At 39.0% G+C, this 25,430-nt stretch overlaps 1 protein-coding gene and 1 pseudogene across 22 annotated transcripts in view; one reads left to right on the top strand and one right to left on the bottom strand.

Moving 5' to 3' along the window:
- HMGN3 (high mobility group nucleosomal binding domain 3) overlaps positions 1–25,430 on the bottom strand; it is a 1,231,743-nt gene that overhangs the window by 77,315 nt on the left and 1,128,998 nt on the right. Inside the window, exon 1 of one of the 22 annotated variants that reach the window (XM_050789658.1) lies at positions 12,315–12,318. The exons of 20 other annotated variants lie outside the window; for them this stretch is intronic. The gene's annotated coding sequence lies outside the window, so the exon portion shown is untranslated. Of the gene's footprint in view, positions 1–1,144; positions 1,149–12,314; positions 12,319–25,430 lie in introns of those variants that run through there. One more of the 22 variants, XM_050789666.1, reaches the window with a different exon arrangement.
- Positions 1–25,430, top strand: part of LOC126953903 (ADP/ATP translocase 2-like) — a 141,596-nt pseudogene that overhangs the window by 46,288 nt on the left and 69,878 nt on the right.

Raw genomic sequence — 25,430 nt, forward strand, 5'->3', positions numbered from 1 at the left:
ATATTGTCAACAGTACAATTTTAAAATTTCACATGGTTTGATTTTCAGTTTCTCTTGAAAACTGGTAAGATCTGACAAATCTGAGCCTACTTTGCTCTGGAAATAATCATTTGGTGCTGAGTAGCTGCTGTCCTCTTTAGAGAAGGCCTTGTACTCTCCAGCCCTTAATTCATTTATTTATATTTCCAGTCGAACTCCCATAAATGATTGAGTTGGCTATCCCTACCATATAGACCAAAGGATCAGGCTCTAGGAAAGCAAGCAGGAAGACGGAAAACCTTAAAATCATGTCATTTAAGAAGTGACTTCAAGTAGTTGGGATATTAGATAGAAGAGAAAACTCAGGTGGGTTCTTCACATTCTTGGAGCACTGTCACATAGCAGAGGAATTGGTCTTCTTTGGGCCAAGATAAAGAACTAGGACCACTGGGTAGAAACTACAGACAGACAGATCTGGGTTCCATATCCCAGCTACTTTTCAAATAAGCAGAACTGTCTAAAGAGGAAGGGGATGCGTTTACAGATAGTAAGTTCTCAGTTATGGAGATGTGTCAGGCTAAATTCCTGACACCTCTGCAGGGATAACGCAGGTTTGAGATAGGCACGGGGATGGCAATTGCAGCTGGGCTTGTGGATCTAAACCCTGATGCCATTTGACCAGGGGCCCTGGTGTCTGGAACCAAGGGGCAGTTACTGAATCTGCTTTTTTTTTTTTTTTTTTTTTTTTTTTTTTTGAGACAGGGTCTAGCTTTAACACCCAGGCTAGAAAGCAGTGGCACCATCTAGGCTTACTGCAACCTCCACCCCCTGGGCTCAAGCAATCCTCCTACCTCAGCCTCCCAAATAGTTGGGACTACCAGCATGTGCCACCAGACTAAGCTAATTTTTGTATTTTTTTGTAGAGACAATTTTGCTATGTTGTCCAGGATGGTCTTGAACTCCTGAACTCAAGTGATCTTCCCGCGTTAGCCTCCCAAAGTGCTAGTAGGCATGAACCATTGCACCTGGCCGAAACTGCTTTTAAGAAAATGTTGGATCAGGCCCGGCGCGGTGGCTCAAGCCTGTAATCCCAGCACTTTGGGAGGCCGAGACGGGCGGATCACGAGGTCAGGAGATCGAGACCGTCCTGGCTAACCCGGTGAAACCCCGTCTATACTAAAAAATACAAAAAACTAGCCGGGCGAGGTGGTGGGTGCCTGTAGTCCCAGCTACTCGGGAGGCTGAGGCAGGAGAATGGCGTAAACCCGGGAGGCAGAGCTTGCAGTGAGCCAAGAGCCGGCCACTGCACTCCAGCCTGGGCGGCAGAGCGAGACTCCGTCTCAAAAAAAAAAAAAAAAAGAAAAGAAAATGTTGGATCATAACTAAAAGGTCATTTTGAGTTCAAATCGCCAACCCAAAAATTGCTAGGCAGAGTTAAATGGGACAGGGGTAGGGAGAGCCGTTTGGAGGAGACAGTGGTGAGAGGGTGATCTGGAGCAGTTTTGAGCTTAGGAGACCAAAATAGAAGGCATGAGGTGGTGTTGGTAAAACTAACTCAAGTCTTTCCATCCTAGGCACAACTGGGCCAGGAATGCTAAAGAACCAGCCAGCCCTGAGGTGGAATGTGGGGGATACCCAAACATTACATAAGAATATGTGCAAAATGATAGACAAGAGTATATGTTGTTCTGGAGTTGGACTGCCTGAGTTCTGAATCCACTATTTAGTCTGTCTGTGCTTTAGTTTGCTTATTTGTAAGATGAGGGAATGAATGCTGCATCATAAGCTAGAATTGTGAGGATCAAGTGACATAATCCATGTAAAGTTCTTAGAAAAGTGTTTGAAACAATATTAATGGCTGCATAATATGTAATTACATAAATACATTATAATATATCGAAACAATTTTATTATATGGCCTTTAGGTTTTTCCCAATCCTAGTTGTTATTGCAAGTTTGATTTTTTAATATACTGACAAAAATGCTTAAAAGTCACATTAACATTTATAAAAACATAAAATTAGTAATACTTTTCCAGATTAATGGACCAAGTAATCCAGAACTTCCTTCTTCTGCATGGCTAGTGATCTAGCTCTCGGATGCCAGCTTACTGGTCTGGCACATCATTTAGAAACTAAGACTAATGCTTTGTACCTTGCCAGCAGGAGACATGAACAAAACAAGCATTTCATCAAAATTAAACTGCTAAGAAGAAATTCTTTTTCAAAAGAGATGGAACAAAAATCTTTTTTTTTTTTTTTGAGACAGAGTTTTGCTCTTGTTGCCTAGGCTGGAGTACAATGGCGCAATCTCAGCTCACTGCAACCTCTGCCTCCCAGGTTCAAGCGATTTTCCTGCCTCAGCCTCTGGAGTAGCTGGGATTACAAGCGCCTGCCACCACACCTGGCTAATTTTTGTATTTGTATTAGAGATGGGGTTTCACCACGTTGGTCAGGCTTCTCTTGAACTCCTGACCTCATGCAATTCACCTGCCTCAGCCTCCCAAAGTGCTGGGATTACAGGTGTGAGCCACCGTGCCTGGCCTACAAAAATCTTTAGTAGTTTTTATAACTAGTCTCAAAGCCTAGTCATAAACAGACAATTAAAACTGATGCAGGAAAATGTATAGATCACTGCATCCAACAAAAGCAAAGTATACATTCTTTTCAAGTTGTATACAAGATATTTACTAAGGCAGACTATAGATTGGGCCATTAAAATGTCTCAATACATTTAAAGGTATTCAGGTTGCACAACGTATGTTCTCTGACCACATGGAATTAAATTAGATATCAGTAACAGAAAGGCCAAAAATCTGTAACTATTTTGCTGGCATCAACACACTTCTCAATAATTCATAGGTTGCAGAAATCAAAACAGATATAAGGAAGTATTTTTAACTTATTGAAGATGAAAACACAACATATAAAAATTTGTGGGATGCTTTGAAAACAATACTTATGGGGAAAATTTATACCACTAAACATCTATGTTAGAAAAGAAGGAAGGCCTCGAATTAATGTAAAAGATGTAGAATTGCTAAAACCATTTTTAAAAAGGACAAAGAGAGAACTAACACTACCTAATTTCAAGACTTATAAAGCTACAGTTAATCAACACTATGGTGTGACACCAACATTGTTATCCATAGAATACAAAATGAATATATTAGGATCCATCAAAATTAACAACTTTTGCTCTTTGAAAGACACTGTAGGGGCCCAAGGGAAATCTTCCCCTCTTCTCCCTGAAGATTGCCTGAAAATTAACTGACAAAAGGCAGGATAGGAGAAAAAGCATACAGAATTGATTTTAACGTGCATAGCACAGGGAAATCTCATCAGAAAAGTTACCCAATAACCCAATGAGTTACAGATGCTTATATACCTTTCTTCATAGGGGAGGAAAGAGAAAGGGAATGTGGGTGATTTTAAGGGGGATAATAAATGATTTTTAAGGGAATTCAATGGGATTGGAGAATATACAATGGCCTGGGACAAAGTCTTTTGGGCCTTCAGAGTAGTGTGACAAAAGTCTGCTGTGTTGATAGGCTTTCTTTCTTTCTGCAGTACGAGTTCAGTTAAAGAAAACCCAGGGAAGGCAATATTGTTGGTTTTTTGGTAGGTCTGGGTTCTAGGTAGATAACAGAACTCCAGAGATCAACTTCATCCTGTGCTTTGGGAGAGAGGGAGGATTTAGAAACTAGGGGTGGGATGGAGGGGAGGTAAGAAAGAGCCTGAGGCTGCCTTTCTTAGTCTGGCATTTCAAAATGCCGTATTTTGGGGTAGCAATTTATGAGCTCCAACAATTCCCTGTCTAAAGCTTTCCCGGAAGTTTCACACAGTAAAAGCCGGGTTGGTAGCTATGGAAAGAAAATTCAGTTAGTAGCTGAATAGCAAAGGATCCCATTGAACAAGTCTTATTTCTGGGAATAGTCCAGTCCAATTGAACAGCTGTGTCTCATTTTAGAAGATGGCATTGCAGATGGGCTCTCAGAGCTATGTCTCTATATATGATGCAGGCAAACAGATCTTTAATATGAGGCATTTCCATGTAAACAGAAGAAAAACTAAGGTCAGTGTCTGGAGCAGTCCACAAACCAGTCCTAGGATCTGGAGGGCAGTCAGCTAAGAAGGCTAAACGCAAACTGGCAGATTTTATTGGATCATAGTTTGTGTGTAAAGTTTGTCCAAATATAAGTTGTTACAGTGATTATTTTTTAAAGCCAAGTTGACTAGCTTCAACTTGTAAAGCTTCAGGAAAAAGGCAGTTTTAATATCAATGAGTCCAAGTCAGAAAAACTGGGAGGAAAATTTGGACCTGTTAATTTGGAAACTTGTAGCCCAGAAAAAAAAATGAGAATTCAGTCCAAATCATAGGCAAATAATAAAAACTCAAAAACAATGAATAAGGCTAGAATCTAATAACAGATGCAGTATAGTTTTCTTCTGAAATATAATTTTTCTCTCTGATTTCCTATTCCTACCAAAGACATTTATGACAAAACTAATTTGTAATTCCTTTAGTTTCATTAACTTGACCTGATTATTTGTATAAAGTGCAGTAAAAACAGTGATTTGTCATATAGGCCCTTTTAAAGTTGGCTTTGCTGGAACTTTTCAGAAGTAATCTCAGATTAGACTTTAAAAAAAAATTTAGATTCGGGGGTACATGTGTAGGTTTGTTTCATGGGTATATTGTGTGAGGCTGAGGTTTTGGCTTCTAATGATCCCATTGCCCAAGTAGTGAACACAGTACCTGGTAAGTAGTTTTTTTTTTTTTTTTTTTTTTTTTGAGACGGAGTCTTGCTCTGTCGCCCAAGCTGGAGTGCAGTGGCCGGATCTCAGCTCACTGCAGCTCCGCCTTCCGGGTTCTCGCCATTCTCCTGCCTCAGCCTCCCGAGTAGCTGGGACTACAGGCGCCCGCCACCTCGCCCGGCTAGTTTTTTGTATTTTTTAGTAGAGATGGGGTTTCACCGTGTTAGCCAGGATGGTCTCGATCTCCTGACCTCGTGATCCACCCATCTCGGCCTCCCAAAGTGCTGGGATTACAGGCTTGAGCCACCGCGCCCGGCCAGTAGTTTTTCAACACTTGCCCCACTCCCTCCCTCCTCCTTTTGGAATCACTAGTGTTTATTGCTTCCATCTTTGTATGTGTGTGTACTCAATGTTTAGTTACCACTTACAAGTGATAACATGTGGTATTTGGTTTTCTGTTCCTGCATTAATGTGCTTAGGAAAATGGCCTCCAGATCCATCCACAATGCTGCAAAGGACATGATTTCATTATGTTTTATGGCTGCATAGTATTTCATGGTATATAAGTACCACCAACAGTGGATTTTCAATATCCAATCCATTGTTGATGGGCATCGGGGTTGATTACATGTCTTTGCATGTAGTGCTGTGATAAATATACAAGTGCAAGTTTGTTTTTTTTTTTTTTTTTGGTAGAATGATTCCTTTTCCTTCGGGTATACACACAGTAATGGGATTGCTATGTTGAATGGTAACTCTATTTTTAGTTCTTTGAGAAATATCCAAACTACTTTCCACAGTGGCTGAACTAATTTGCATTCACAACAACAGTGTATAAGCATTCCTGTTTCTCTACAACCTCATCAACACCTGTTATTTTTTGACTTTATAATAATAGTCATTCTGATGGATGTGAGAGGGTATTACTTTGAGGTTTTGATTTGCATCTCTCTGATGATTAGTAATGTTGGGCATTTTTCATGTTTTTTGGCCACTTGTATGTCTTCTTTTTGAGAAGTGTCTGCTCATGTCCTTTGCCCACTTTTTAATGAGGTTGTTTTATCTTTGTTGATTTGTTTAAGTTTCTTGTAGATAATGGGTATTAGTCCTTTGTCTGATGCATAGTTGCAAATATTTTCTCCCATTCTGTAGATTGTCTGTTTCCTCTTGATAGTTCATTTTGCTGTGCAGAAGCACTTTAGTTTAATTAGGTCCCAATTATCAATTTTTGGTTTTGTTTCATTTTCTTTTGAGGACTTAGTCATAAATTATTTGCCTAAGCTAATGCCTAGAAGAATATTTCCTAGGTTTTCTTCCAGGGTTTTTATAGTTTGAGGTCTTACATTTAAGTCTTTAGTTAAAAATTAAGTCTTGAGTTAACTTTTTTATATGGTGAGACATAGGGGTCCAGTTTTACTCTTCTGCATATGGTTGGCCAGTTTTCCCAGTGGCACTGTTTATTTTTTTCAACTTTGTCAAAATTCAGTTGGTTGTAGGTGTGAAGCTTTATTTCAGGGATCTCCATTCTGTTCCATTGGCCTTGTGTCTATTTTTGTACAAGTACCATTCTGTTTCAGTTACTATAGACTTGTAGTATTGTTTGAAGTTGAGTAATGTGATGCCTCTGGCTTTATTCTTTTTGTTTAGGATTGCTTTGGCTACTCAGGCTCTTTTTTTGTTCTACATGAATTTTAGGATTGTATTTTTTTCTAATTCTTTGGTAATTTGATAGGAACAGAGATGAATCTATACATTGCTTTGGGCAGTATGGTCATTTTAACGATGTTGATTCTTCCAATCCATGAGCATGAAATACTTTTCCATTTGTTTGTGTTATCTATGATTTCTTTTGGCAGTGTTTTACAGTTCTCATTGTAGAAATCTTTCACCTTCTTGGTTAAATGTATTCCTAGTAATTTTATATTTTGTGCAGTAATTATAAATGGGATTACATTCTTGATGTGGTTCTCAGCTTGAATATTATTGGTGCACAGAAATGCTAGCGATTTTTGTACATTGATTTTTGTATTTTGAGACTTTGCTGAAGTCATTTATCGGGCCTAGGAGACTTTTGGCACACTCTAGGGCTTTCTTGGTATGGAAGCATATCATCAGCAAGGAGAGATAATTTGACTTCCTTTTTTCCTATCTGGATGCTTTTTACTTCTTTCACTTTCTTGATTTCTCTGGCTAGGACTTCTATTACTATGTTGTGGAGTGGTGAGATTGGACATCCTTGCCTTGCTCCAGTTCTTAGGTGAAATGCTTCCACCTTTTGCCTGTTCAGTATGATGTTGGCTGTGGCTTTGTCACAGATGTCTCTTATTATTTTGAGGTATGTTTCTTCGATGCCTAGTTTGTTAAGGATTTTTATGTGAAGACATATTGGATTCTATAAAATACTTTTTCTGCATCTGTTGAGATGATCATATGGTTTTTGTTTTTAATTTCGTTTATGTGGTGAATCACATTTAATGATTTGCATACATTGAACTATCCTTGCATCCCAGGAATAAAGCCCAATTGATTGTGGTGAATTAACTTTTTGATGTGCTGCTGGATTGTGTTTGCTAATAGTTTGTTAAAGATTTTTGCATCTGTGTTCATCAGGGATATTGGCCTGTAGTGTTCTTTTCTTTGTTGTATCTTTGCCAGATTTTGGTATCAGGATTATATTGGTTTTGTAGAATGTGTTAGGAAAGAGTCTCTCCTCAATTTTTTGGAATAGTTTCAGCAGGATTGGTACCAGCACTTCTTTGTATGTCTGGTAGAATTCAGCTGTGAATCCATCTGGTGCAGGGCTTTTTCTGGTTGGTTGGTGTTTTATTACTGATTTGATTTTATTACTCATTATTAATCTGTTCAGGATTTCTGTTTCTTCTTGTTTCAATCTTGGGAGTTTGTATGTTTCCAGGAATTGATTCATTTCTTCCAGATTTTCTAGCTTGTGTGCATAAATATGCTCATAGTAGTCTCTGAGGATCTTTTGTATTTCAGATTAGACTTTTAAAAGCCTTTCAGGACAAGGAAAGCCAAACCAAGGATTTGATTCACCCTCAGACTTTGTCACCCTCAGGAACTGGGTGAATCCCTCTCTTCTTGAGGTCCTCAAAACATCTTGAGGTTCCTGGGCCTGTCAGAAAGTGACATTTTTTACTTAAGTTATCTGTCAGGTTTATTTAAGTTATCTGTCTGGTTTTTCCAAGGGCTTCTGTTGGCTTCATAATGGCAACCTCAGTTTCTTAAAACTGGCTGGTCATATCTGAAAATATGACATTCCAGTCATAATCTCAGTAAAATAACCAGTATTTCCAGTTGTGTTCCAATTGTGTTTACAAAAAGAACAGGTTTTCATTGGACTTACGCAAAAAGCTATCTTGCCATAAAATAAGAATATGCACCAATAGTTTCCGAATTCTAGTGAGATTAGGTAGAGAAAAGGTAAATATTTAAATATTGTATAGTCTGTTCTTACACTGCTATGAAGAAATACCCAAGACTGGGTAATTTATAAAGAAAAGAGGTTTAATTGACTTGACTTTTTTTTTTCTTTTTTTTTTTTTTGAGACGGAGTCTTATTCTATCACCCAGGCTGGAGTACAGTGCAGTGCTGCGATCTTGGCTTACTGCAACCTCCACCTCCGGATTCAAACGATTCTCTTGCCTCAGCCTCCTGAGTAGCTGGGACTACAGTCATGTGCCACCATGCCTGGATAATTTTTTGTATGTTAGTAGGGACAGGGTTTCACCATGTTGCCTAGGCTGGTCTTGAACTCCTGAGCTCGGGCAGTCAGCCCGCCTCAGCCTCCCAAAGTGCTGGGACTGTTTAATTGACACAGTTCTGCAGGGCTGGGGAGGCCCCAGGAAACTTACAATCATGGCAGAAGGGGAAGCAAACATGTCCTCCTTCACATGGTGGCAGAAAGGGGAAGTTATGAGCAAAGGAGGAAAAGCCCCTTATAAAACCATCAGATCTTATGATAACTCACCCACTATCATTAGAACAGCAGCATGAGGATAACTGTCCCCATGATTCAATTACCTCCCACTGCATCCCTTTCATGACACGTGGGGATTATGGGAACTACAATTCAAGATGAGATTTCGGTGCAGACACAGTCAAATCATATCAAATACTGTTTGCCAAAGTATACTTTACCCAATTGTTGGAAAGGTTAAGAGAAAAAAAAGTTTCCTAATTCTGGAAAGCATAACATAAAAAACAGCAATGTTTCAAGCAAAAAAGTTATTGAAAATAATTTTATGAGTATTTAGCAATTTTACGGTCTTTTTTTCCCCCCAGATGAGTTCTGGAATTTTTTTCCCAGTCCGATGATACAATCTCAGAGTTGTCAGAAACCTATATTTATCAGAGTTCTTTTCATTCTTTCCATTAACCTCCCTGAAGATACAACACTTTAGGATTTGCAAATGGTTTTCAGGAAAAAAAAAGGCATCACAATAAAGCAACTACCTGTAGACAGCAAGACTTAAAATGGCAATAGTTAATGATGCAATTGGCAAGGAAATTTGGTTATTTTCGGGGGCCTACAATTTCATGTAATAGCCATAACTGTGACATAACATGTATCAAAATAGATCAGATTTTTAGGAATCTCATACAATTTTGGAACACATATGTCAATAACATTTCCATATAAATTATAACTTTCCTAAAAGGTTAAAAATCATTTCTTATTACAATGATTTGATATAATTTACCATATATAAAAAGCCTATTTATCATCTCTCTTTTGGATGCTTCAGGAGCCCTCTGTAACATCCCAAAGTTAGTTTGAGGTCAAAAAGACTTAATTTTGATTTTGCACTTTGAGTTTTAGTAAGCATGTCAAATATTTCATAGGTTTAGCACACTTGATCAAAATAGGAAAGGTTTAAAACCCTTGATTGATGTAGGAACATGGATCACTGTGAAGTAATAGGCACTCATTTACCCAAAGTGATAATTAAAAGGTTTCAAAAAGCAAAATTCTTTTCTCTTTGATAGAGAAGATATTCAGTTTTCCAAATAAGTGAAGAACCTAATACAGACAGCATGAGGCTCACAGAATCTATTTGTCTCTCTCTCTTTCTCACCCTCCCCATTTTTTTGCAGTTTACTCGAAAGGTGAATAAAAATCTTTTTTTTTTTAAATCAATACTACATGAAATTTTGTTTAAAAGATAAAACCAAATTCTAGTTTTGTATTAGTGTACTTTTAATACTAAAGCTAGTTTTTTTTTTTTTTTTTTTTTTTTTTTTTTTTTGAGACGGAGTCTTGCTCTGCCGCCCAGGCTGGAGTGCAGTGGCCGGATCTCGGCTCACTGCAAGCTCCGCCTCCCGGGTTCACGCCATTCTCCTGCCTGAGCCTCCCGAGTAGCTGGGACTACAGGCGCCCGTCACCGCGCCCGGCTAGTTTTTTGTATTTTTTTTAGTAGAGACGGGGTTTCACCGTGTTAGCCAGGATGGTCTCGATCTCCTGACCTCGTGATCTGCCCGTCTCGGCCTCCCAAAGTGCTGGGATTACAGGCTTGAGCCACCGCGCCCGGCCTAAAGCTAGTTTTAATAAAGCCTTATAAGCCAATCCATCTAATCTCCATCAGCCCTGGCCACACAAAATAAAATTTCCATAAACTTTCATAATCTCTTACAATTTTTTAATTCTCTTCATTTCTCCACTGTTTAAATCCACTTAGTTTTATATATACCATTTTTCCTTCATTCATTTATTCTGAAAAAAACTTTAAATAATCTCTAAACTATTCAAAAATCATTCTTTCTCAATAAAACACATCCTCATACTTTACAAACTCTTACTTTCCTTTAACATTCTGTATACATTATTGTTTCCTATATCTAGTAGTTTTAACTCTATTTCATTTATAATTTTAACTTTTAGCAACCCCATTTTTCAGTGAAAAACCTTGGAAGTAAGAAATTTTGAACAATAACATTAAGAAAATAAAAAGATAATCCATAGGCTGAGAGAAAATATCTGTAAATTATATACCTGATAGAGGACTTGTATCCAGAATATACATGAGACACTCTCAACACTCAACAGTAAAACAACCACCAAAGTTTTTAAAAGGTGAAAGATCTGAATAGACACTTTATCAAAGTAAATAACGGAATGGCTAATAAGCACATGAAAGATGCTCAACATCATGAGTCATTAGGAAAACGCTTGTTTAAACTACAATGAGATACCATTACATACCTATTAATATGGCTAAAATTAAAGAGACTGACCATATTGAGTGGTCATGAGGATGTAGAGAAACTGGAAGTCTCATAAATGGGAATGTAAAACGGTACAACCATTTTGGAAAATAGTTAGATAGCATCTTAAAATGTTAAACCTATACCTACCACAGGTTCACAGTCATTTTCCCCTTATTACCCAAGGTAAAAGAAAGCATATGTTTATAAAAGATGTGTACATGAATGTTCATAGCAACTTAATTTGAAATATTCAAAATATCCATCAATTGGGGAATGGATAAACAAATTTCAGTCTATGCATACAATGAACTACTACTCAGCAATAAAAGGGACCCACACATCAACACCATCAACACTGGCAAATATCAAAATAATTATACTAATTGAAAAACCCCAGTTGAAGAATAGTACATACTGCATGATTCCATTTACAAAAAATTCTTTAAAAATGCAAACTAATCTATAGTGACAGAAAGCAGATAAGGAGTTGCTTCAGAATGAAGAGGGGGATGACAAAGACCTGTAAGGCAACTTCCTTCTACTCTTATATTTTGTGGCAGGGCCTAAGAATTAAACTGAAATAAGACAAATTGAGAAGAGAAAAAGCATACAAATTTTATTTAATATTTTTACATGTATGTAGAATCTTCAGCAGGAAAATGAGGACCCAAAGAAGCCATTAGACTCAAAAGTTTATGTACCTTTTTACAAAAAGAACAATAAATTGTAGGTATGTGACAAGACAGAGGGGTTTGGACTAGGAACAGTGAATTGTAGAACAGCGACTAGGACATATATGGAGGAAACTAATGGAAGATAAGGGTTATTTTGTAGGTTTGTTTGTATAGGTCCATTTCAACTCTCCCAATCTCTGGTGATAAGAATGTTCTTTTCCTGGTACAGGGAGGGTACCTTTTTCACGTGAAATTTTGTAACCTACTTTTAGGTAGAAAAGGGATGGTCAGAAAGCCCTTCCTTCATCTGTTGTTTCTCAAGGGCATTCAGCTAAACTAGTCAATATGTTCAAGTAGCATATTTTGGAGGGGTGTGTTCTGAACACATTCAGATGCAAGAGGAAACTTTTGGGGGTGTTGGCTGTATTTGTTATCTTGAGTGTGGTGATGATTTCATAAGAGTATTAATCTACTATTTTTAGTAGAGACGGGGTTTCACCGTGTTAGCCAGGATGGTCTCAATCTCCTGACCTCGTGATCCGCCCGCCTCTGCCTCCCAAAGTGCTGGGATTACAGGCTATAACTCATACTCTACAGTTCAACTGTGTATAGCCAATCACTAATCAATGTCACTTCTGTAAACCTTTGAGAATTCCTGAAAAACAACTTTTATAATCACCCCCCTCCTGATTTGCCCTTTTTACTTTAAAAACTCAAGCCTCTCCTTTGTTTTCCGGAGCACATCCCAGTGCGCAACCCAGTCGCAAGGTTGAGGACTGCAGCCAGTCCAAATATATCCTCTATATTAATTTTGCCTCAGTTTTCTTATTTAGATCAATAGCCTCAATAAGGTTGGTTTTTAAAAAAGAACAAACTCATGATGCCCCCTTTTGAGTCTGGGCTCAGGTTTTACACATGGCTGCCTTTGAGGCTGTCAAGTTGGTTATCATGATGGAAAAACCAAATTCTGCCAAAATACTTAAAGAAGTTTAGTCTGAGTCAAGATGAATGATCGTGGCCTGGGAGAAACAGTCTCAAGAAGTTCTGAGAAAGTCTGCCTGATGTGATCAGGTTACAGTTTAGTTTCATACATTTCAGGGAGATAGGAATTCCAGGTAAAATCATAAATCAATACATGGGAAGTATATACTGGTTTGGCCCAAAAAGGCAGAACATCTTGAAGTAGGGGCTTACAAGTCATAGGTGGGTTTAGGGATTCTTTATTTGGCAATTGTTTGAAAGACTTAAGCTTTGTCTAAAAACTTGGAGTCAGTAGAAAGGAATACTTAAATTAAGATAAAGAGGTCTGTTATCTGTCATATGATGCTATACACAATCAGGTTGGAAAGTAAGCCACAATATAATGAGTCAAAAAAACCTGTTTAACAAGATTTATGGTTTGTAAGGTGTGACTCCCCAGGCGCCTTAGAAAGGAATTCGAGCAAGAAAAAGAAAAGGTCAGAGTTCAGTCCTCAGTTAACTGTTTAGTGTATGGAATACCATGATCTTTGAGCTTTCATCATAGAAACATCTTTGGTGACTAAAGACAGCCTTCCAAACATGCTCACTCTCTCACTCGGGACTGAACCCACCTGTAGTCAAGGCTCCTCGATCCTTTCTCCCATTTTTGCCACTGAGGTTCCATTTTTGTTACTTCGTGATGTCACCCCAATTTGGCAATTTCTGAAAGTACAAGAAATCATAAGATTATGAGTCCCATGGAGCAGAAAATAGCTATCATTCACCTTTGTGATCCTGGAAGTGTCTTACCCCAGGACCAGGTGTGTCAAGTATATATTTGTATGCTGAAATGAATTGAGTGGAATCACAATTTTCTTTTTTTTTTTCTTGTTTGGACTAGTCAAGTTCTGTAGGGGAAAGAGTAGAAAAAGGAGTTCAATCTGTAACTGTGAACAATCAATTGAGATAACTCACTACCTTCACTCTAGCCCACAAGCTTCTAAACTATGGCTATTGTATTTACTAACACTATTTACTTTGTCCAGAATTTTTTAATTCAAATAATATTTTTGATCTCTGTGAGAACTGAGGTGAAATCAAGGAAGCCCTCATGTATTAAATCTTTAAATATATTATTTTAATGCAAAGTAGGGGTCAAGAGGAGAGGCATAGGTTGTGGGCCTTGTCCCAGCAAAGAAAGCCACAAAGGCATTCACTTTATTCAAATAATTTTCTTTTTCTCTATGAGAACTGAAAAAATTCAAAGAAAGCTTCATTTATTAAATTCTTAAAAGTATGAATTGTTAAATTCTTACTTTAAATTCAAAGTAAGGGTGGCCCAGACTTTTATAAGGAGCAAGTAACTCAGGTTACTTTTGCTTTCAGATCCAAGGTGCATGGTCCCGTAGCAGGTAAATGTCTACTCAAGTTCCTGACTTTTCGCAAGTCCCTGACAAATGATACTGGAATGTTTTGGCAACTGAGTGTGATTACCTAGAATCTTGGCCAGCAATTACCTCTCAACTTTCTTTCTTTCTTTTTTTCTTTTTTTTATTATACTTTAAGTTCTAGGGTACATGTGTATAACGTGCAGGTTTGTTACATATGTATACTTGTGCCATGTTGGTGTGCTGCACCCATCAACTCGTCAGCACCCATCAACTCGTCATTTACATCAGGTATAACTCCCAGTGCAATCCCTCCCACCTCCCCCTCCCCATGATAGGCCCCGGTGTGTGATGTTCCCCTTCCCAAGTCCAAGTGATCTCATTGTTCAGTTCCCACCTATGAGTGAGAACATGCGGTGTTTGGTTTTCTGTTCTTGTGATAGTTTGCTAAGAATGATGGTTTCCAGCTGCATCCATGTCCCTACAAAGGACACAAACTCATCCTTTTTGATGGCTGCATAGTATTCCATGGTGTATATGTGCCACATTTTCTTAATCCAGTCTGCCACTGATGGACATATGGGTTGATTCCAAGTCTTTGCTATTGTGAATAGTGCTGCAATAAACATACGTGTGCATGTGTCTTTATAGCAGCATGATTTATAATCCTTTGGGTATATACCCAGTAATGGGATGGCTGGGTCGTATGGTACATCTAGTTCTAGATCCTTGAGGAATCGCCATACTGTTTTCCATAATGGTTGAACTAGTTTACAATCCCACCAACAGTGTAAAAGTGTTCCTATTTCTCCACATCCTCTCTAGCACCTGTTGTTTCCTGACTTTTTAATGATTGCCATTCTAACTGTTGTGAGATGGTATCTCATTGTGGTTTTGATTTGCATTTCTCTGATGGCCAGCGATGATGAGGATTTTTTCATGTGTCTGTTGGCTGTATGAATGTCTTCTTTTGAGAAATGTCTGTTCATATCCTTTGCCCACTTTTTGATGGGGTTGTTTGTTTTTTTCTTGTAAATTTGTTTGAGTTCTTTGTAGGTTCTGGATATTAGCCCTTTGTCAGATGAGTAGATTGCAAAAATTTTCTCCCATTCTGTAGGTTGCCTATTCACTCTGATGGTAGTTTCTTTTGCTGTGCAGAAGCTCTTTAGTTTAATGAGATCCCATTTGTCAATTTTGGCTTTTGCTGCTGTTGCTTTTGGTGTTTTAGACATGAAGTCCTTGCCCATGCCTATGTCCTGAATGGTACTACCTAGGTTTTCTTCTAGGGTTTTTATGGTATTAGGTCTAACATTTAAGTCTCTAATCCATCTTGAATTAATTTTCGTATAAGGAGTAAGGAAGGGATCCAGTTTCAGCTTTCTACTTATGGCTAGCCAGTTTTCCCAGCACCATTTATTAAATAGGGAATCCTTTCCCCATTTCTTGTTTCTCTCAGGTTTGTCAAAGATCAGATGGCTGTGGATGTGTGATATTATTTCTGAGGACTCTGTTCTGTTCCATTGGTCTATATCTCTGTTTTGGTACCAGTACCATGCTGTTTTGGTTACTGTAGCCTTGTAGTATAGTTTGAAGTCAGGTAGCGTGATGCCTCCAGCTTTGTTCTTTTGACTTAGGATTGTCTTGGAGATGCGGGCTCTTTTTTGGTTCCATATGAACTTTAAAGCAGTTTTTTCCAATTCTGTGAAGAAACTCATTGGTAGCTTGATGGGGATGGCATTGAATCTATAAATAACCTTGGGCAGTATGGCCATTTTCACGATATTGATTCTTCCTATCCATGAGCATGGTATGTTCTTCCATTTGTTTGTGTCCTCTTTTATTTCACTGAGCAGTGGTTTGTAGTTCTCCTTGAAGAGGTCCTTTACATCCCTTGTAAGTTGGACTCCTAGGTATTCCATTCTCTTTGAAGCAATTGTGAATGGAAGTTCATTCATGATTTGGCGCTCTGTTTGTCTGTTACTGGTGTATAAGAATGCTTGTGATTTTTGCACATTAATTTTGTATCCTGAGACTTTGCTGAAGTTGCTTATCAGCTTAAGGAGATTTTGGGCTGAGACAATGGGGTTTTCTAAATATACAATCATGTCATCTGCAAACAGGGACAATTTGACTTCTTCCTTTCCTAACTGAATACCCTTGATTTCTTTCACTTGCCTGATTGCCCTAGCCAGAACTTCCAACACTATGTTGAATAGGAGTGGTGAGAGAGGGCATCCCTGTCTTGTGCCAGTTTTCAAAGGGAATTTTTCCAGTTTTTGCCCATTCAGTATGATATTGGCTGTGGGTTTGTCATAAATAGCTCTTATTATTTTGAGGTACATTCCATCAATACCGAATTTATTGAGCGTTTTTAGCATGAAGGGCTGTTGAATTTTGTCAAAAGCCTTTTCTGCATCTATTGAGATAATCATGTGGTTCTTGTCTTTGGTTCTGTTTATATGCTGTATTACGTTTATTGATTTGTGAATGTTGAACCAGCCTTGCATCCCAGGGATGAAGCCCACTTGATCATGGTGGATAAGCTTTTTGATGTGCTGCTGAATCTGGTTTGCCAGTATTTTATTGAGGATTTTTACATCGATGTTCATCAGGGATATTGGTCTAAAATTCTCTTTTTTTGTTGTGTCTCTGCCAGGCTTTGGTATCAGGATGATGTTGGCCTCATAAAGTGAGTTAGGGAGGATTCCCTCTTTTTCTATTGATTGGAATAGTTTCAGAAGGAATGGTACCAGCTCCTCCTTGTACCTCTGGTAGAATTCAGCTGTGAATCCATCTGGTCCTGGACTTTTTTTGGTTGGTAGACTATTAATTATTGCCTCAATTTCAGAGCCTGCTATTGGTCTATTCAGGGAATCAACGTCTTCCTGGTTTAGTCTTGGAAGAGTGTAAGTGTCCAGAAAATTATCCATTTCTTCTAGATTTTCTAGTTTATTTGCATAGAGGTGTTTATAGTATTCTCTGATGGTAGTTTGTATTTCTATGGGGTTGGTGGTGATATCCCCTTTATCATTTTTTATTGCATCTATTTGATTCTTTTCTCTTTTCTTCTTTATTAGTCTTGCTAGCGGTCTGTCAATTTTGTTGATCTTTTCAAAAAAACAGCTCCTGGATTCATTGATTTTTTGGAGGGTTTTTTGTGTCTCTATCTCCTTCAGTTCTGCTCTGATCTTAGTTATTTCTTGCCTTCTGCTAGCTTTTGAATGTGTTTGCTCTTGCTTCTCTAGTTCTTTTAATTGTGATGTTAAAGTGTCAATTTTAGATCTTTCCAGCTTTCTCTTGTGGGCATTTAGTGCTATAAATTTCCCTCTACACACTGCTTTAAATGTGTCCCAGAGATTCTGGTATGTTGTATCTTTGTTCTCATTGGTTTCAAAGAACATCTTTATTTCTGCCTTCATTTCGTTATGTACCCAGTAGTCATTCAGGAGCAGGCTGCTCAGTTTCCATGTAGTTGAGTGGTTTTGATTGAGTTTCTTAGTCCTGAGTTCTAGTTTGATTGCACTGTGGTCTGAGAGACAGTTTGTTATAATTTCTGTTCTTGTACATTTGCTGAGGAGTGCTTTACTTCCAATTATGTGGTCCATTTTGGAATAAGTGCGATGTGGTGCTGAGAAGAATGTATATTCTGTTGATTTGGGGTGGAGAGTTCTATAGATGTCTATTAGGTCTGCTTGCTGCAGAGCTGAGTTCAATTCCTGGATATCCTTGTTACCTTTCTGTCTCGTTGATCTGTCTAATGTTGACAGTGGAGTGTTGAAGTCTCCCATTATTATTGTATGGGAGTCTAAGTCTCTTTGTAAGTCTCTAAGGACTTGCTTGATGAATCTGGGTGCTCCTGTATTGGGTGCATATATATTTAGGATAGTTAGCTCTTCCTGTTGAATTGATCCCTTTACCATTAATTAATGGCCTTCTTTGTCTCTTTTGATCTTTGATGGTTTAAAGTCCGTTTTATCAGAGACTAGTATTGCAACCCCTGCTTTTTTTTGTTTTCCATTTGCTTGGTAGATCTTCCTCCATCCCTTTATTTTGAGCCTATGTATGTCTCTGCATGTGAGATGGGTCTCCTGAATACAGCAGACTGATGGGTCTTGACTCTTTATCCAGTTTGCAAGTCTGTGTCTTTTAATTGGAGCATTTAGTCCATTTACATTTAAGGTTAAGATTGTTATGTGTGAACTTGATCCTGCCATTATGATATTAACTGGTTATTTTGCTCGTTAGTTGATGCAGTTTCTTCCTAGCCTCGATGGTCTTTACATTTTGGCATGTTTTTACAATGGCTGGTACCGGTTGTTCCTTTCCATGTTTAGTGCTTCCTTCAGGGTCTCTTGTAAGGCAGGCCTGGTGGTGACAAAATCTCTAAGCATTTGCTTATCTGTAAAGGATTTTATTTCTCTTTCACTTATGAAACTTAGTTTGGCTGGATATGAAATTCTGGGTTTAAAATTCTTTTCTTTAAGAATGTTGAATATCGACCCCCACTCTCTTCTGGCTTGTAGAGTTTCTGCCGAGAGATCTGCTGTTAGTCTGATGGGCTTCCCTTTGTGGGTAACCCGACCTTTCTCTCTGGCTGCCCTAAAGATTTTTTCCTTCATTTCAACTTTGGTGAATCTGGCAATTATGTTTCTTGGAGTTGTTCTTCTCGAGGAGTATCTTTGTGGCGTTCTCTGTATTTCCTGGATTTGAATGTTGGCCTGCCCTACTAGGTTGGGGAAGTTCTCCTGGATGATATCCTGAAGAGTGTTTTCCAACTTGGTTCCATTTTCCCCCTCACTTTCAGGCACCCCAATCAGACGTAGATTTGGTCTTTTTACATAATCCCATACTTCTTGCAGGCTTTGTTCATTTCTTTTTCTTCTTTTTTCTTTTGGTTTCTCTTCTCGCTTCATTTCATTCATTTGATCCTCAATCGCTGATACTCTTTCTTCCAGTTGATCAAGTCGGTTACTGAAGCTTGTGCATTTGTCACGTATTTCTCGTGTCATGGTTTTCATCTCTGTCCATTCGTTTATGGCCTTCTCTGCATTAAGTATTCTGGTTATCAATTCTTCCACTCTTTTTTCAAGATTTTTAGTTTCTTTGCGCTGGGTACGTAATTCCTCCTTTAGCTCTGAGAAGTTTGATGGACTGAAGCCTTCTCTCATCTCGTCAAAGTCATTCTCCGTCCAGCTTTGATCTGTTGCTGGCGATGAGCTGCGCTCCTTTGCAGGGGGAGATGCGCTCTTATTTTTTGAATTTCCAGCTTTTCTGCACTGCTTTTTCCCCATCTTTGTGGTTTTATCTGCCTCTGGTCTTTGATGATGGTGACATACTGATGACGATGACATACTGATGGTGTAGGTGTCCTTCCTGTTTGATAGTTTTCCTTCTAACAGTCAGGACCCTCAGCTGTAGGTCTGTTGGAGATTGCTTGAGGTCCACTCCAGACCCTGTTTGCCTGGGTATCAGCAGCAGAGGCTCAGTTGAAAATGCAGAAATCACCGGTCTTCTGTGTCGTTCGCACTGGGAGTTGGAGACTGGAGCTGTTCCTATTCGGCCATCTTGCTCCGCCACCTCTCAACTTTCTACACTGCAAACTCCTGACTCTCTAGTTTATAAACCTATAGTCAGGATAGTTTTCTGGATCTTCTTACTTCCATCCTTAAACTCCCGCTTTACTGCTCCCTACATATACTTCTTGACTGTCTACTGGCAACTTCATTCAAAACAAATAAAACTAAACGAAAGGCAGCACAGGCTAAAATTACTTTTTCGACGGTTCTCAACCTTGGCCACACAGGAGGATCATTTGCAGAGATTTATTAAAAACCTACCCCTCCACCGACAGGGCGCAGTGGCTCACTCCTGTAATCCCAGCACTTTGGGAGGCCAAGGCGGGCGGATCACGAGGTCAGGAGATCCAGACCATCCTGGCTAACATGGTGAAACCCCATCTCTACTAAAAATACAAAAAATTAGCTGGGCGTGGTGGCGGGCACCTGTAGTCCCAGCTACTAGGGAGGCTGAGGCAGGAGAATGGTGTGAATTTGGGAGGCGGAGCTTGCAGTGAGCCGAGATCGCACTACTGCACTCCAGCCTGGGCGATAGAGCGAGACTCCACCTCAAAAAAAAAAAAAAAAAAAAACCTACCCCCCACCCTCACTGCTCCCCGCTCCCCGACACACACATTCAGAACAATTAAATGAGAATTCCTAAGGGTGACCCCTAAGCATCAGGTTGTTTGTTTAAAGCTCCCCAGAGTATTCTAAGGTGCAGCCAGTTGAGAACTACTGTTAGGTTGCTGATCAGTGGTTTTTGTATGGAAAGTCAGTGCTTGCTTAACATGTCTGGAAAAACCTAATTGACTGCTTTTGTTTTACCTTCTAGAATTCTACAATTGCATTTTTCTAAAAGGCCAAGATTCCTCATTGGTTATGTACAGTTATGGCAATTATAGGAATATTTATCCTGTAATTAAGAATAAAATGAAACTTAATTTCTGTGGGAAATTACATTGTACTGTATAGTAAATTATACTTTTCATTGGGAAATTATGAAATAAGATTTTGGCATTGGCTAAAATAATATAGTATTTAATTTTTGAAACTACATAATTAAAAGATAATTAGTTGAATAGGTAATACCTTGGCAAATTGCAATGATTAAATGATTGCTTCCATAATGTAAATTACCTTCCACTGTAGTCAGTGATCTAAAATATTTTCTAAACATGTAGTGGCATTTTAAACATTAGATTATTTTATGAGTAAGTGGTCTATGTTGGTTAATGGACTCCCCATAATCAATCGTCAGCTGCACTAGAGCAGTCAACCAGAGCTACAAGGGTCTGTTGGAATTTCTGGGTCTCAGCTGAGCAGGTTGGTGTCCCAATCCTAAATAACAATGCAGGGGCCGCAAAGAAGACAGCAAAGGTGCTTGGGGCTCATTGTTGGTGTGCTAGATATTGTCTTTGTTTCTAATAAAAAAACTCCAAGTCTCAGTTTCTTCATTAGTGAGAAGGGGGATAATAAAACCACTTTACGGGATTGTTCTTACAATATGCATAGTAATAAAGCTCTTAGCATAATTACTGGTATATAATTAGTGCTCAAGATTTTTTTGCATCACCTTTTTTTTTTTTTCTTTTCTGAGACAGAGTCTCACTGTGTCGCCCAGGCGGGCATTCAGTGGTGCGATCTTGGCTCACTGCAACCTCTACCTCTCAGGTTCAAGCAATTCTCCTGCCTCAGCCTCCCAAGTAGCTAGAATTATAGGCACCCCCACCATGCCCGGCTAATTTTTTTGTATTTTTAGAAGAGATGGGGTTTCGTCATGTTGGCCAGGCTGGTTTCAAACTCCTGACCTCAAATGATCCGCCCACCTCATACTGCTTTTGACCCTTTATTTGGCTGGCCATAGAGAAGACCTGTGGCGACACATGGGCATTGGTTATGTCACTGGATTCTGGGTGACAGTTCCCGAGGCTGCAAGATGAAATGGCAGGTAGGGGCAAGGCAGGTTTATCAGTGTGGGTTCCTCCTCCATTGAGGAGGGCTAGGGAACTGGAACAAGTCTGAGTCTGTAGGGAGAGGTTGTCACATTGAGAGAGAGCTTCGACTCCACAAAGCTAGGTTTATAGATCCAAATCCAGTAAGTGATGCCAGCAGATGTAACAGTGGAATTCAAACCAATTTAACAAACATCCCTACATAGATTTGAAGTCTATTTTCTGCTGGCTGTGTTTTTCTTTTTTGCAAAGTTTGTACTTCCTGACTTTCCCTTTCTCTGACATTACACACACTAACTGAAATTGAGCCAGATGCTCTGCATCCAAGCAGAGAAGAGTGAGGTAACTTATTGTTGAATCACAGAATTTGGACTCAAAAGGCTCATCTAGAGTTGTGCTTTTAAAAATGGGTTTGCATCTCCTGGGTACCACACAAGAGATTCAGAGGCTAACACAGTGGAAGGGGAGAAGAGAGCATGGGATCAAACGAACAAGGCTCCACATGCCACCCACCCTCTTCAAATTAAGGAATTCCACTTTGCTCTGTTTTATACGTTAGGGTTTTTAAAAATAAAATTCCACTTGCAAATAAGGATTCTAATCCAAAAAGGAAAAAAAGAAAAAAAAAAAAAAAAAACTTGGCAAACCAGAGAATTAGTTAACTCTCCCATTTTATAAATGGAGCTTAAAGTGGTAAAAGTGCCTTGTTTGAAGTTACACATTTAAAAAATAGTAGAAGTAGGACTGGTAATTAGTACTGCTGATTTTCAGTCCAAGGACATATTTCTCTTATATCATATTGCCTCTTAAAAGGTAAAGAAAGGCAGGCTGGACCCATGACATATCTTCTAGGCCACAGATCTGAACACATTGCGAGAGAAATATTCAAGCAAAGTGAAAGGAAAGCAGCACATTTTCAGCATCTTAATGGTGAAGCTATCATACTGAAGGAAACCATGTGAAAAAGGGATATAGAAAGGGCACCTCTTCTCTTCATTTCCCTCTAACACTGGAAGCTTCTATTTTAGTGTCAATTATGCAGCATGATTTTGGAAGCACCTTGGAAACCATATAAAGATTTGCATGTCATTACTAGAAATGGGTAGAGGACCATGTAGCACATCAGTTTCGTGGCAGATCCTTAGGATAATGTTAGAAAGAAACTCAAGTAGATATGTTTCTCAGTACTGAAGCTTAGAATTCCTTATTTGTGATATCTCCCTTGTCTAGTACCCAGTTGTAGTATTGATGGGCAACAATATCTCGCAAAGGGTGCGCCTTACTCAGAGATATTTACTAGAATCCTGTGCTTCCCATCAACCATACTCCATGCTCTTTTCCTTTGTCTATAACCCCAGCTTTAGTTACAGTCTACCCCAGTAGTGTCACCTCAAAGTATGATATGATTCCTCTTCAGGAATATTTATTTCTAGCTTGATTTCAGGAATCTTACTTCAGCATCCTCCAACATAAGCTCAATCACCCCAATAAACCTACCTTCAATTAACATACAACTAAAACAGAGTGTTTGGTCCTCACCATTCCCAGTTCCAAGCAGACTGCTGTTCATAAGTTTCTCTGATAAAAAAATTCTGCCACTGCCAAAGAGAAGAAATCTGCTATATTTGTAGTGTGGGTGAAAGGAATGGGTGTTGAATGAAAAGAACAGGGCAAAGCATCTGCACAAGTAGAAAGAAAAGTGGTCAATTTGAACAGAGAAATAAAACCCAACCACTGATGAGTTTTGAGTAATCAGGACTCATAAAATTATCTCACTCCCTAGTTCATTATGGCTGTGGAGGTAAAGCCACAGAATCACTCCTAGGATGGGATTGCTCTTGGAGATCAGAACACATAGTAAGTATACATCCTCATTAGTGCCAAATTGCATGAGGGAAGTTTGCAGGTTGCTACTGCTAAATCTCCACCTAGATTGTTCTTTCTTAATTCAATGCCACTCAAAATTATTCTTCTAATTGGGAATGTTAGATATTATTTGTGTATTGTGTGTTTTGTGTTAAAAGGAATAAAATACAGACAAAAGGCAATCATGTTGTTAATGAGAAGTATTCAATATAATGTGGTTTTGGTTGTTTTAACATTACAGCCTAACTGAACTGACCTCGGTTATTAGACCAGTTGAATAGAGATACATAACTGATTTCATAAAAGGATAAAAGAATCATTAAAACATAAAATTTATACATACATCATCTAACTACCTCTCTGTAGTTAAATGTAATTGCAGTTTTCCACCAAAGAATTTGTGGAGAATTAAAATGAAAACAAATAAAGGCTCGGGGAAAATAGCAACAAATGGATGGAAAATATGAAATTAATTATCTCTATCTAAAAATCTGTTTCTTATAAAGAATTGAAGATCTGTTGTACTTCAGAATTACTTACATTTCTTGAGAAAAGTTCTCGCTATCAGTGGAAGAATGTCACGTGAAGAGGTATCTTTTGGCACATGAGCCATATAACATAGAGTTAGAAGAGTCCAAAGAGCTCATCCTGCCTGGTCGTCTGTGTCTAACCAGATGACTCCCCCGACTGCTTGAAATAAAGTGGTTCTTGTCTACTTCGCAAGATGTTTTTTTCTTTTCCTTTTTTCTTCTAAAAATAAGCAAACAACAAAACAAAAGGTCAAGATCTGCTTTTCTCTTTGATTCCTAAGATCGCTTTAAAGAAAACTTTCTTTCAGAAATAGCATATTTCAGACACAGTTTTAGGTCTGTTTTGTTCTATTCCACATAATATCAATACTAAGATAAGGATTGGGTCAGCAGCATTTTACTAAAATTTTCCCAACAGACATTAATCAATCAATTAAATAACTAATTTTTTTTGAGACAGAGTCTTGCTCTGTCACCCAGGCTGGAGTACAGTGGCACGATCTCAGCTCACCGCAACCTGCACCTCCCAGGTTCAAGTGATTCTCGTGCCTCAGCATCCCGAGTAGGTAGGACTACAGGCATGTGCCACCACGCCTGGCTAATTTTTGCAGTTTTAGTAGAGATGGGGTTTCACCATGTTGGCCAGGCTGGTCTCAAACTCCTGGCCTCAAACAATCCACCTGCCTTGGCCTTCCAAAGTGCTGGGATTACAAGCGTGAGCCACCACATTCAGCCCAGACATTAATTTAGCTTGATATATGGATTAGTTAAAGGAGGATTAGTCAGAATTGAAAGCACTGAAAAAGGAAAATTACAGAAGAAACTCTGAGTGGTGCCCATTCAGTTGCCATCCAGAGGAAAAGGAATCTTAGTTGTCAGGCCTGAACTACTCAGATCACATTGAGCATCTTATGTCTGTTTTGAGAACAGTGTATCAGGATGACTTAGCCTGTAGTCATTAAACTTGAAATTCAGCTGGACCCTTGTTCTGATTCAACACTCAGGTTCCAACTGAGATCTGAGGGGAGTCGGTGCGCAAATGGTGGGTAGCTGAAAAAACACTCCAAGAATTGTAGACAGTTTCACCATGGCTTTACTCTGTCTCTGGGCACAAGCGAGCCATATGTACAGCATCAGCAGGGTATACCTTTTACAGACAATAATGTATACCTTTTACAGACAATAGTGGCTCTGAGCCAAGCATGAGCTCATGTGAGTGGTTACCTAATGTGCCTTGTGTAGTGTGGTTACATAATGAGCACGGTTGTGTGCTTGCACTCCAAACCCACTGAGTCATGCTGCACCAGAAGGCTGCCTCAGCCTACTCCTGACTAAAGCACAGCCATTTCCCTTACACTACACCTCCTAGGCTGAGGGCATCTTCCAGGCAGGGACACATGCCTATACAGGGGAGCCCTGAATCCATAAGCCACAACAACAACACAGAGAGCAACCACTCACTACTAGCATCTCAGCTGTGCTACTTTTGACTGTTAGGGTCCAAGGTAGGCCGGAACCTAGGGATGCCCACCATCTCTTC

Source organism: Macaca thibetana, chromosome 4, assembly GCF_024542745.1.
Source record: "Macaca thibetana thibetana isolate TM-01 chromosome 4, ASM2454274v1, whole genome shotgun sequence".
NCBI lineage: Eukaryota > Metazoa > Chordata > Mammalia > Primates > Cercopithecidae > Macaca > Macaca thibetana.